Source organism: Gorilla gorilla, chromosome 6 (assembly GCF_029281585.2).
Source record: "Gorilla gorilla gorilla isolate KB3781 chromosome 6, NHGRI_mGorGor1-v2.1_pri, whole genome shotgun sequence".
Classification (NCBI taxonomy): domain Eukaryota; kingdom Metazoa; phylum Chordata; class Mammalia; order Primates; family Hominidae; genus Gorilla; species Gorilla gorilla.
In genome coordinates this window covers 46,945,098-46,958,300 of record NC_073230.2, presented here as the reverse complement: position 1 = coordinate 46,958,300, position 13,203 = coordinate 46,945,098, and the positions used below count along the sequence as shown (strand labels likewise).

Sequence of the window (13,203 nt, the reverse complement as noted above, 5' to 3'; positions counted from 1 at the left end):
CATCACCATAGCCTCTTTATTCCAATGCTACTGCCAACGGTTAAAAAAAAAAAAAAAATTCTGGGCCAGCTGCAGTGGCTCATGCCTGTAATCCCAGGACTTTGGGAGGGACAGGTGGGCAGATCACCTGAGGTCAGGACTTCGAGACCAGCCTGGCCAACATGGTGAAACCCCATCTCTACTAAAAATACAAACATTAGCTGGGCGTGATGTTGCACATCTGTAGTCCCAGCTACTTGGGAGGCTGAGGCAGAAGAATCACTTGAACCTGTGAGGCAGAGGTTGCAGTGAACTGAGATTGTGTCATTGAACTCCAGTCTTGGCAACTGAGCAAGACTCCATCTCAAAACAAACAAACAAACAACAACAACAACAAAATTCTGGACTCATCTGTTGAAATTACCCTTACAGCTTATTCATAAATCACACCAGAAAATTGGTCTCATTGCTTCATAATCCCACTTTTTTATTTGACCCAAGATTATATTACCACTTTCATCCATATTATTTAATTAAATCTGCTTCTTATGCATTTAAATGCAGGTTGATAGTGAAAATATTTTGTAACACAGGCCAGTAAAAACAGATGATAGTTATAACCAACAGATATATCTGTAGCAATATATAGCCTCCGAATACCAATTTTGCTTTATGCTATTCCAAAACATTTTGAAAAATAAAAATGCCCCCCCCCTTATGGTGAACTATGATCTTTTTTGACTTTCCAGTGTTCAACTTTAGCTGCTCTTTTAGGAGACTTCCCCATCATGTGTGGTTTTCATGATACAGTGGGTAGTATCCAGCCTCTCACTACTCATGGTGAGAGGTTATCAGAAGAGTTTTTTCTTTCCCTACTTTCTGAGTTCCAAGAATGTGGCAGAGTCTTGGCCTATCAGATGCTCTCTTGAGCAAATCCAAACAAGGCAAAGAGATTTTAGTGTCGATTCAAGATGGAGGCAGTATCAATATCTTGGGGCAAGGGCAGTAGCATGGGATAATGGTGGTGGAAGTATCTTAAATTGACTGTTTCTACTGAAAGATACTTGTGTTTCCTGTACTTCCCAATTCCCTCTCAATACATTTTCCCTTTTTACTCAAGAGAGTCAGAAATGATTTCTGTAACTTGTGCCTGAAGGCATCTACTTAGGATCTACAAAAAGTTGGCCTCAAACTTTAAGAGCAAGCAGGTGTTTTTGTTAATTGACAAAACCATTACTGAGAAATACCTTGGCAGGCTAGGATATGGACCAAAACCAACTAAAATCTGCATTTGGATTAAACACATAAATCAATTTCATGAGGTAGTGAGCTGACTAGCAGCAGTTCATGTGACAGTGTTCTATCATTTTATTTTGACCAAAGCTCATTGAGGGCATCCCTAGAGGTGACATGACTACTATCCTTGGGGAAAAGGTAGTCCCAGGAGCCTTTTATTTGGTTCTGTGTATTTTTTCCTTGCGGACCTAAATTAATTTTTAGAAAGTTCAACTATCTTCCCTTCTATTGTGGTTTTTCTAGCTCTAATATTCTGTGCAATTTTTTTTTTTTTTGAAAAAAGAATTGTGTTTCTTGGACACAGGGTGGGGAACATCACACACTGGGGCCTGTCATGGTGGTCTTGGGGGAGGGATAGCATGGGGGGAAATATTTAATGTAAATGATGGGTTGATGGGTGCAGTGAGCCAGCATGGCACATGTATACCTATGTAATGAGCCTGCACGCTGTGCACATGTACCCTAGAACTTAAAGTATAATAGTAAAAAAAAACCCAAAAGAAAAAAGAACCGTGTTTAAATCCCTTGACAGTATTTAATGCCACTCCGTATATCTACCTTTGTGAGATTAAAGAGACATTACAAAGAGGATTATGAATAAGGAAGAAAACGCCTTATTTCTATTAATTAGATATTTATAGGACAGTACTTCATTTTTATATATTGATTTTATGTGAATTTTATTATGTTATCATCTGTAAAGCTACTGTTTATTGGCTCTACTTAACAGATTGGGAAATAAACTCAGTGAGCTAGGATACTTGCCCAAGGTAACACAGCTCGTATGTGACAGAGCCAGGATTTGAACTCAAGCCTTCTGACTTCAAACCTTATATTATCCCACAACATCATCCTTTGATTTGAAATTAAGCTATATGTATCAACCATACGGGATTTATTGAACTCAGGAATTGATGTTTGAATGCTGGATCTTGTCAATGACATTAATATATTTGAATGAGTGTAAATTGATGTCAAAATACTGTCCTGAGTTTATCTGAAACTTCTACTGATTTGTAATAAGAAGTGCGCTGATTTCTAGTTTCCAGTTCTACATGTAAAGAGCTTGGAACTTGTTACCCTCATTTTTATAAGAAAAACGCTGAAGAAACGGAAAATTAGCAACTCTCCCAAGAACCATCAGAGAGTTGAGGTCACAGGGAAAATTGTTGCCCTGAGAACTGGAGAGACAGGTGGATACAGAGAATTACCAGAGCAGAGCCTGCAGTGGAACCAGTATCAGTGAAAACACTTTAAACTGTAGTAGATAAATTGCTGGAGGCTCAGTATGGAGGAGCTTGAGAGTTAAAAAATTCCCAATCTTGTGGGGACATACTATCTTGAGTTTTACCTCCAGGATCCCCAGTAGATTCCTCCTGTGAAGATTGGAGAAAAATCCCTTATGCTTCTTGCTGGGAGAGGGGGAGAGCAATCATTTGGAAATAGCTCAGACATCTTTGTTCTCCTTAACAATGCGTACCCTCAAGGGAAACTGTTTTACCAGACCCTAACCAACTAGGGAAAAAAGAAGGCAAATACCCAATTCCAGCCTCCTCTAGCCTTTAATGTGGGACAAGGGATAAACTCAACTCTGGCTCACTAAAAGCCTGAGATCTAATCGTAGGATTAAAGAACACTTTTCCAACAGGCCCCTGTATAATAACAAGTGATCACAATGGAAAGAACTACAAATCTCAGACTTTATTTAAGAGACAGTCTCCAGGAAAACATAAAGACAACAGGAGAGACAAAAACAGGGACATCAGGGGAAATTTTGGCCTCTGACACCACAGCTATGGCAAACAGTCAATACTGCCTATACTCCAGCCAGAAAAACACAAAACCTCACACTAAAGGCCCATTTACCTCAGTTCTTTTTATGTGATACATCATGTCGGGCTTTCAACAAAAGATTACAAGCCATGGTGAAAGGCAACAAAACAAAACAAAGAAGACACACAGTAAGTATGAGAACGAAATTTACTTATGGCAGATATTTTAGAATTATCAGATCTGGAATTTAAAATAATCATAACGAATATGCTAAGGGTGCTAATAAAAATTGTGGATAACTTGCAAGAAGAGATGGGTTATGTAAGCAGAAATGGAAACACAAAGAAAGAATCAATAGAAAATGATAGAAATAAAACATATTGTAACAGAAATGAAGAATGCCTTTGATGGGCTAGTCAGTAGACTGGACATGGCTGAGGAAAGAATTAGTGAGTTTGAAGATGTGTCAACAGACACTTTTCAAACTGAAAGGTAAAGAGAAAAAGGAATAAAAAAAATGGAACAGAGGATCCAAGAACTGTAGGACAATGACAAAAGGTGCAACCCATATGTAATGGGAATATCAGAAGGAAAGAAAGAAAGGAACAAAAAAATATCTGAAGTAAGAATAGCTGAAAAATTTCCAAAATTAATGACAAACAGAACACCACAGATTCATGAAACTACAAACATAAGGAGGATAAATACTAAAAATCTGTAGGCATAATCAATTGCCCTTGACATTGTGGCCATAATCATATTCAAACTTTAGAAAATCAGTGAGAGAAAATCTTGAAAGCAACCAGAGGGAAAAACACCTTACCTGGAGAGGAGCAAACATAAGGATTATATCAAACGTCTCATCAGAATTGAAGCAAGTGAAAAGAGAGTGAAATGAATATTTTAAGAGTCAAAAGAGAAAACCACCAACCTAGAATTCTTGATGCAGTGAAATTATCCTTTGAGAGTGAAGAAATAAACTTTCTCAGACAAACAAAAATTTAAGGAATTTGTCACCAGTAGATCTGCCTTGCAAGAAATGTTGAAATAATTCTTCAGAGACAAGAAAAATAACATAGGTCAGAAACTCCACCCTATATAACAAAAGAGCATTAGAAAATGAAAAAAATGAAGGAAAAATAAAATATTTTTCTTATTCTTAATTGATCTAACAATAATTTCCTCAAAATAATAATAACAGTGTAGCCAGTTATTATACTATGTTGGTGCACAAGTGATTGCTTTTAGTTAATTACTTTTATAATTAAAAGTAATGGCAAAAACAACAATCACTTTTGCAGCAAACTATAGCTTATGAATAAGTGAAATGACTGATAGCAATGTTATAAGGGAGAGAAGGGAAGAGTTGGGAATACCCAGTTATAAGGCGCTTGGACTATTTGTAAAGCAGTATTATTTGAAAGTAGACTTGGACTAATTGTAAATATATATTATAAACTCTAGGGAAAACACTAAATAAATTAAACAAAGAAGTATAATTTGTATGCTAAGACAGGAGAGAAAATGGAATTGTATAAAATGGTCAGTTAAAACTAGAGGAGGCAGAAAAAGAGGGGAAGACAAAAAAAAAAAAAAAAGAAAAGAAACAAAGAGCAAGAGTAATATAGAAAACAGTTACCAAAAACAGTTACCAGTGCGGTCAATACTAATCCACCTGTCAATAATAACTTTAAATGTGAATGGCCTAAATATACCAAAAAGTGTATCAATGTGTATTAGTAAATGTTTCTAATCTGTCAATAATAAGATGTCCAGGTCTTCCCTTTTCCTCTTCTTGATAAAGGCTCTGATAATTATGCAAGACTGATGTCACTGATATTAGAAGTGTGGGTAAGGGGGTTAAATTGGAAAGAGTTAGAGAAGATCCTGAGCTGGAATTGAGATGCCACTTAAGCTCCCCTGGGGTGGTGGTGTGCATCATGAGGTCAGCAGATTTTCCCACATATCTGGAGTCCATGACCATGGGTTTTTTCCTAGTAGTCCCCAAGAACCACGGGCACTAAAGGACCAACCGTGATGATTGTATTGTACTTCAACTCAGTTAGCATTTGTTAATCATTAGCATATACCCAGTGTAGGTGCTAGACAGTAAAAAATGAATAAGACATGGTCTCTGCCACCACAGAGTTGAGCCCATGGACATATAAACAAATTACTTAAAGGATGCTGGATGTCATGATTTATGAATTGTCTAGTTTTTATATTCAGAGGTTACAAACCAGTAGTGTTTAGATAGATTTTCTTCTGCTTATTTAAATTTAAAAAACTGTTGCCAATATTTATAAATTAGGAGAATTCACACAAAAATAAAGATTTTCAGCCTCTCTGGGAAAACTAAAAGGTCTGACAGCACTGGCTCTACCTTCCCACACAGCAACAATAGGTCAGAGCTGAGCCACAGATATGTCCTTTCGATAAGGCATGCATTCTCCTGTTCACTACATTCTCCACCACTCCCTATTGTCTCTGACATTGAGGCCAAGTGTCAGGTACTTTTTATCCTTGTGTTTATAGTGTTCTCCTGGGTCCATTTTTCTCATATACATTACTTTCCAGCCTTGTGAGCGTTTGAGTTTATAATCACTATTAAACTTTACTTTTCAAAAAAGCAATATATAAATAAGAGTCAAATGAGTAACATGTTACTCACTTGAGTAACATAAAATACTCATAAATAATTATAAATACTGATAAATCATAAATTTATTTTTATTAATTAAACAATCAATTAATACATATTTACTTAAATAATGAATAATTAAATTTTATTTATCTATTGATTTTTTTAAACTTATACTTTAGGTTCTGGGGTACATGTGCAGAACATGCACATTTGTTACATAGGTATATACGTGCCATGATGATTTGTTGCACTCATCAACCTGTCATCTACATTAGGTATTTCTCCTAATGCTATGCCTCCCCCAGCCCCCACACCCCGACAGGCCCCAGTGTGTGATATCCCCTGCTCCGTGTCCATGTGTTCTTGTTGTTCAACTCCCACTTATGAGTGAGAGCATGCAGTGTTTGGTTTTCTGTTCTTGTGTTAGTCTGCTGAGAATGATGGTTTCCAGCTTCATCTATGTCCCTGCAAAGGACATGAACTCATCCCTATTTATGGCTATATAGTATTCTATGGTGAGTATGTGCCACATTTTCTTTATCCAGTCTATCATTGATGGGCATTTGGGTTGGTTCCAAGTCTTTGCTATTGTGAACAGTGCTGCAACAAACATATACGTGAATGTGTCTTTATAGTAGAATGATTTATAATCCTTTGGGTATATACCCAGTAATGGATTGCTGGGTCAAATGGTATTTCTAGTTCTAGATACTTGAGGAATTGCCATACTGTCCTCCACAATGGTGAGCTAATTTACACTCACACCAACAGTGTAAAAGCATTCCTATTTCTCCACATCCTTTCCACCATCTGTTGTTTCCTGACTTTTTAATGATTGCCATTCTAACTGGCATGAGATGGTATCTCATTGTGGTTTTGATTTGCATTTCTCTAATGGCCAGTGATGATGAGCTTTTTTTTCACTTTTGTTGGCTGCATAAATGTCTTCTTTTGAGAAATATCTGTTCATAGCCTTCACCCACATTTTGATGGGTTTTTTTTTCTTGTACATTTGTTTAAGTTCTTTGTAGATTCTGGATATTAGCCCTTTGTCAGATGGATAGATTGCAAAAATTATCTCCCATTCTGTAGGTTGCCTGTTCACTTTGATGGTAGTTTCTTTTGCTGTGCAGAAGCTCTTTAGTTTAATTAGATCTCATTTGTCAATTTTGGCATTTCTTGCCATTGCTTTTGGTGTTTTAATCATGAAGTCCTTGCCCATGCCTATGTCCTGAATGGTATTGCCTAGGTTTTCTTCTAGGGTTTTTATGGTTTTAGGTCTTATGTTGAAGTCTTTAATCCATCTTGAGTTAATTTTTGTATAAGGTGTAAGGAAGGGATCCACTTTCGGCTTTCTGCATATGGCTAGCCAGTTTTCCCAACACAATTTATTAAATAGGGAATCCTTTCCCCATTGTTTTTGTCAGATTTGTCAAAGATCAGATGGTTGTAGATGTGTGGTGTTATTTCTGAGGCCTCTGTTCTGTTCCATTGGTCTATATATCTGTTTTGGTACCAGTACCATGCTGTTTTAGTTACTGTAGCCTTGTAGTATAGTTTGAAGTCAGGTGGCGTGATGCCTCCAGCTTCGTTCTTTTTGCTTAGGATTGTCATGGCTATGTGGGTTCTTTTTTGATTCCATATGAAATTTAAAGGAGTTTTTTTTCCAATTCTGTGAAGAAAGTCAATGGTAGCTTGATGGGGATAACATTGAATCTATAAATTACTTTGGGCAGTATGGCCATTTTCACGATATTGATTCTTTCTATCCATGAGCATGGAATGTTTTTCCATTTGTTTGTGTCCTCTATTTCCTTGAGCAGAGGTTTGTAGTTCTCCTTGAAGAGGTCCTTCACATCTCTTGTAAGTTGTATTCCTAGGTATTTTATTTTCTTTGTAGCAATTGTGAATGGGAGTTCACTCATGATTTGGCTGTTTGTCTGTTATTGGTGTATAGGAATGCTTGTGATTTTTGCACATTGATTTTGTATCCTGAGAGTTTGCTGAAGTTGCTTATCAGCTTAAGGAGATTTTGGGCTGAGACGATGGGGTTTTCTAAATATACAATCATGTCATCTGCAAACAGAGACAATTTGACTTCCTTTTTTCCTAATTTAACACCCTTTATTTCTTTTTTTAAATTTTTTTTCTTTTTTGAGATGGAGTTTTGTTCTTGTTACCCAGGCTGGAGTGCAATGGTGCGATCTTGGCTCACTGCAACTTCTGCCTCCTGGGTTCAAGCAATTCTCCCACCTCAGCCTCCTGAGTAGCTGGGATTATGGGCATGCGCCACCATTCGTGGCTAATTTTGTATTTTTAGTAGAGATGGGGTTTCTCCATGTTGGTCAGGCTGGTCTCGAACTCGCGACCTCAGGTAATCTGCCTGCCTCAGTCTCCCAAAGTGCTGGGATTACAGGCGTGAGCTACCACGCCCAGCCTCATTTATTTCTTTCTCTTGCCTGATTGCCCTGGCCAGAACTTCCAATACTATGTTGAATAGGAGTGGTGAGAGAGGGCATCCTTGTCTTGTGCTGGTTTTTAAAGGGAATGCTTTCAGTTTTTGCCCATTCAGTATGATATTGGCTATGGGTTTGTTATAAATAGCTCTTATTATTTTGAGATATGTCCCATCAATACTTAGTTTATTGAGAGTTTTTAGCATGAAGAGCTGTTGAATTTTGTCAAAGGCCTTTTCTGCATCTATTGAGATAATATGGTTTTTGTCATTGGTTCTGTTTATGTGATGGATTACATTTATTGATTTGCGTATGTTGAACCAGCCTTGCATCCCAGGGATGAAGCCGACTTCGTGGTGGATAAGCTTTTTGATGTGCTGCTGGATTCGGTTTGCCAATATTTTATTGAGGATTTTTGCATCAATGAATAATTAAATTTTAATTTTTTATTTATTGATATTTAATGGAAGTCAAGTTTGTTCCTATTGTCCTTAAAAACACCTCATCCAAAGTGTACCAAAATAGACATTTCATCTCACATTGAGACAGCCAGGTGGAAAGGGCTCCCTGGCAGAGCCTCTGACCAACCTGTGCACTGGGAGGAATGCACACTGGCATGGAGCCACAGAAGTTCATGCCATTTGCAGCGGGGAGGAGCTGGGCCCCTCCTCTTCCTGGGTGGTACCTGGAATTCAATCTGTGAGGCAGGAAGCCTACACTAGCAGGAACTCTGGCCTTGCAGAGAGTCCCTGTTCCCCCTTTTTTCCTTTTTGCCTAATAAATCCCATTATTCTCACCCTTCAAATCATCTGTGAGCCTAAATTTTCATGGCCATGGACAAGGACCCAGTCTTTAGCTGAAGTAAAGAAAAGTCTTGCAACAACATGGAGAGCCTCCAAATCACAGACAAGGGATCAAAATTTCCTTCTCACTCTCTTTGGTTTAGAGAGGAAGGCTGAACCATTTTGGTATCATTTATGATAGTTTTTCTGAGAAAAATTGTCATCCTTTGGATTCTGGACATTCATCATCTCTCAAGCTGGCCAGGTGCCTCCTTTCTCTTAGAGGTCTGGGCAGGGAGGGACTGGCCATGAGCATCTGCAGCTGAAGGAAGCACGGTGGCAGCTCTAGGGTTTCCACTTATAATTTGGGTTCTCATGCTTTGTTCCACTGGGATTAGACTAGAAGGGTAAAAAGCCACTGTGGCAGGTGCTGGGAGAAACACAGTGATGCTGGGAAGAAAGAGGGAGACATGTCACAAGAGGAGTGCCTGGGCAATGCCACAGGCACTTAGATCCAGGAGAACCTGCTCTTAGGCCTTGCAGCCCAGACAGACCTGGTCTTGTATCTTCATTCACCCTCTTGCTAGCTGTGAGACTTTGGGCTAGGAACTTACACTTGCTCTGCTTCAGTTGCCTTTTCTGCAAAAGAAAGAAGCTAGTATCTTCTGGAGTTGTTTTATAGATTAAATGTGGGCAATACCCTTTACACAGTGCCTGGCCTGTTGCAATTGTGCAGTCAACAAATGGTAACTATTATTGTTGTAGTTGCAACCAGCATAGGGTTGCCAGGTAAAAAACAAGATTCCCAATAATATTTGAATTTCAGAGGAACAATGAAACGTTTTTATTATAAATATGCCTGAAATATTGCATGAAATATTCATCTGAAATTCAAATTCAGCTGGGTGTCCAGTGTTTTTATTTGCTAAATCTGGCAACCCTACACCAGTATGTTCCAAAACTGCATTCATTCATTCATTCATTCAGGCAACAAATGTTCATTGGGCCAGGCACTGTTTTGGGGGCTTATGAAAAATAAATCAAACAAGGATTGCTGACTTTGAGGTGGTTATATTCTAATTAGGAAGAGGCAGATAATAAACAACAAATATATTAAATAGTTAAACTACGTAGAATATAAGATGATTACAAGTGCTATAAAAATGTTGAGGAGGTTATAGGTTTAGGAAGTGCTAGGAGGTGGTGGTGCAGATAGCAATATTAATTAAGGTGGCCCTCGTAAGCCACTTAAAAGATGAGATTTGAGCAAAGACTTCAAGAAGGCCAGGGAGTAGGAGCTTTCTGGGCAAAGGATACAGTTCAAGAAAAGCTGATGACCCAGGAAGGGCACCAGGAAAAGCCAGGAGGTTGAATCCACTAGCATCCCATGAGGGGCACAAGCAGATGAGCAGCCTTTTCCCAAGAGCCACTGCCCTTGCTGTTACTTTCAAGCTGCCAACTTCTGCCAGGCAGCTGACTTTCTGGAGCTCTTCTCTGGCCAGGAGGAAGTCTCCTTCCCCATTTTGGAACCAGCCCCTGGAGAAGGGCCGTGACAAGGGAGAGGTGCCAGGATGTCATATTTAAATTTTATGCATATCTGAGTGACTCCTTAAAAAATTTTGTCCCTTGTGGGCCTTGCTTGCATCACCCAGGCCTGGCCCTGCTTCTAAGGGTGCTGAACTATTTAATCTGGAATGCCCCAGCTCTCTCCTGCCTCTTCCCTTCTCAGCACTCACAGGATCTCCCAGTCATGGCTGCTCAGGGCTCTGCTGATCCCCCCACTCAGAGCCATCTTCCCTCAAAAGCCCCTCTCCCTCTAATCTGTGTCCCTGAGGGGAACTCTAATCTCAACCTTCTGCAAGTGTTTGAACCTCAATTGAGGGCCGGGTTTGAGGTCTTTCCCACAGGGTTCCTGGGCCCCAGATAAATCTAGGGATGTGTTTGAGCATCTGTTCCAGGATCTTCAAACACTTCAGGGAGGCAAGAAAGAGGTTTTTAGAACATTTTGAGATGGTGCCGGAGGTCAGCTTCCCCAGAGATGAGGATTTGGGTGTAAGTGATTTATTAAGGAAGGACTTTGGGAAAACCTGGGAAGGGAGTGGAGATGCAAGGTAAGTGAGGGAGCAATTCCAGGTCATTTTCCAGGGTGGGCGGCTGCAGCCTGGTCCCTCCATCTGGAATATGCATGAGCCTTGGAAGTAAGTACCCAGGCCAGGAGCTGTGGGGGCCGGGGAAGTCATCCTCTCAGCTCTGGGGGTAGGGATTTGGGGACATAAACTTCCAGGCACCTGGGGCTCTGTGCTCTTGCAGACCAAAGTGACTTGGTAGCTGGAGGAAGTCCTCCAGAAGGTGCAAAATTTGGGGGCCAAACCTTTTTGAAGCAGGTGGCAGGGTACACAGAAGTGGGGTGAAAGAATCCTAGGGGTTCTGGGTGGAGCCCTGACAGCATCACTGTGGATGGCTAGGAAGTGGGCCCATGCCCAGAGTCCATGGAAGACTTATGGGGACTGTGTGGCCCCAAACCAGCTTAGTCCAATAGAGCAGGGGTCTATAAACTATAGTCTCTGGGCCAAATTCAGCCAACTGTCAGTTTTTGTTATTAAAGTTTTATTGGAACACAGCTACTACCATTTTTTACACGCTGCCTATGGCTGTTTTTGTGCTACAACAGCAGAGTATGGTCCTCAAAATCTGAAATACTTACTATTTGCCAGCCCCTGTGATAGATCTTCATCCTGACCTCAACTCTAAACAGTGTTTCACTGTTATGCTTTCAGGTCTTAGGCCTTTCATCTGGATCTTGGAGGCTGATCAGAGTTTGGAGGTCAGGAAAGGGAGGAGCAACAGGCCAAGAGAACACAAAATGTAAGTAGAGTTTCCTGGCTGAGGAAGTTGAGGGGGTGCACCCACAAAATATTGAATGGTCTTGTCTGGCTAACTTGACGATGCTTCTCACCCTTCCAGTTTTGAGGAAAATAAGGGCAAAGTAAGTTTAAAGGAGAGAATCAGAAAATAAAGGACTTGGAGGAGGAGAATAAGGGATGGGGCCGTTGCTTTGCCAAGGGACGGGCAGGTGGCACTGATGTGTCCCCAAGTATTTTGCTCTCTTCAGGAAGTTTAAATGGACCCCTTCAGAGTTGAATGCTTCCTCTGAAGAGAAAAAATGGAGAAACAGGCTCTTATACTCTTGGGAGACTGCAGATACATTAATTTTTCTGATTTTTGTTCCTCCTGGGGAGTCTGGTGGTTCTAGAAGCAGAAATAAAGAATACACATGCAAGTGCTTGAGCACACATTATGTTTTTCAAGGACTGGTTGCATTGTGACCTCCCAGGAACAGAACCAAGAGCCTGTGTGGACTCTTCCCCTCTATTCAAAGTGGCAAAAAACCCAAAAGTAAGAATTTGAACACTCAGGACACAGTAGGAGTGTGTTAAAAAGTAAGAGTGAAGCTTGTGCTGTTGGAAAGAAGCAATAAAAATGTTCAATGTGTGTGTATGTCAGGGTGTGTTTTATCAAATTGGATGGCAGAGAATGATTTTGATGGGTTTAAGTCATTTCCCCAAGCCTTTGTATCACAGACTGGCTCCCCAAAAGGACATGTGTACAATGCTCACTGTGTGCATGGTATTGGCTATTGAAGGCCTTGATACGGTTTGGACTTATATGAAGATAAAACCATTCTTTGAATGTAAAGTGGAGAGGCTCACTTTAAGTAAGAGATCATCATGCCAGCCAGTATGAGCCTGCCAGTACCTAGGGGTGCATGTTTCCATGACTGAAATCCACTTTTCTTCACTCATACCTCTTGACTGGTTAGCAAAGCCTGTGTGGAAATGATCTCGGGCCTTGTGTCTCCCCCACAGACAACCAGGGGCTATTGTGTTTTCTTCCAGGATTAGCTGCATGGTGGGTCAAGTTAAGATTCTGGGTAAATAATGACTGAGTTTTGGCAACCCAAACAGCTGTGGCATTTCACAGAAATGGGATTTCAAGATATGTGAGTTCTATTTTTGATTTTCTAATTTACCCTCTGTCTCTGAAGTTCAAGACGAACAATTAAAGCAGCCCATGAATGTTAAAAGAGCAATATAAAGAAAAACAGCTGAATTATAATAATTTATAATGAAAATATCTTGTTTCTTTGTATATTCTGATTTTTCTATAATAAAAATAGGTTACTTATACAATAAAAGATTTCAACAATAACAAAAACTGGAAGGTAAAAGAAGCAAAACTGTTTCCCAAATGATCTCTTTTCCTTCATCTATAG

The 13,203-nt window shown here is 39.8% G+C and overlaps 1 long non-coding RNA gene across 7 annotated transcripts in view; it reads left to right on the top strand.

The window, feature by feature from the left end:
* Positions 1-13,203, top strand: part of LOC134758913 (uncharacterized) — a 115,297-nt gene that overhangs the window by 78,851 nt on the left and 23,243 nt on the right. For 2 of the 7 annotated variants that reach the window (XR_010134656.1, XR_010134655.1), the window contains 2 exons: positions 11,708-11,795; positions 12,827-13,136. This is a non-coding gene — a long non-coding RNA (uncharacterized lncRNA). Of the gene's footprint in view, positions 1-11,707; positions 11,796-12,239; positions 13,137-13,203 lie in introns of those variants that run through there. The other 5 variants (XR_010134650.1, XR_010134651.1, XR_010134652.1 and 2 more) reach the window with 4 other exon arrangements.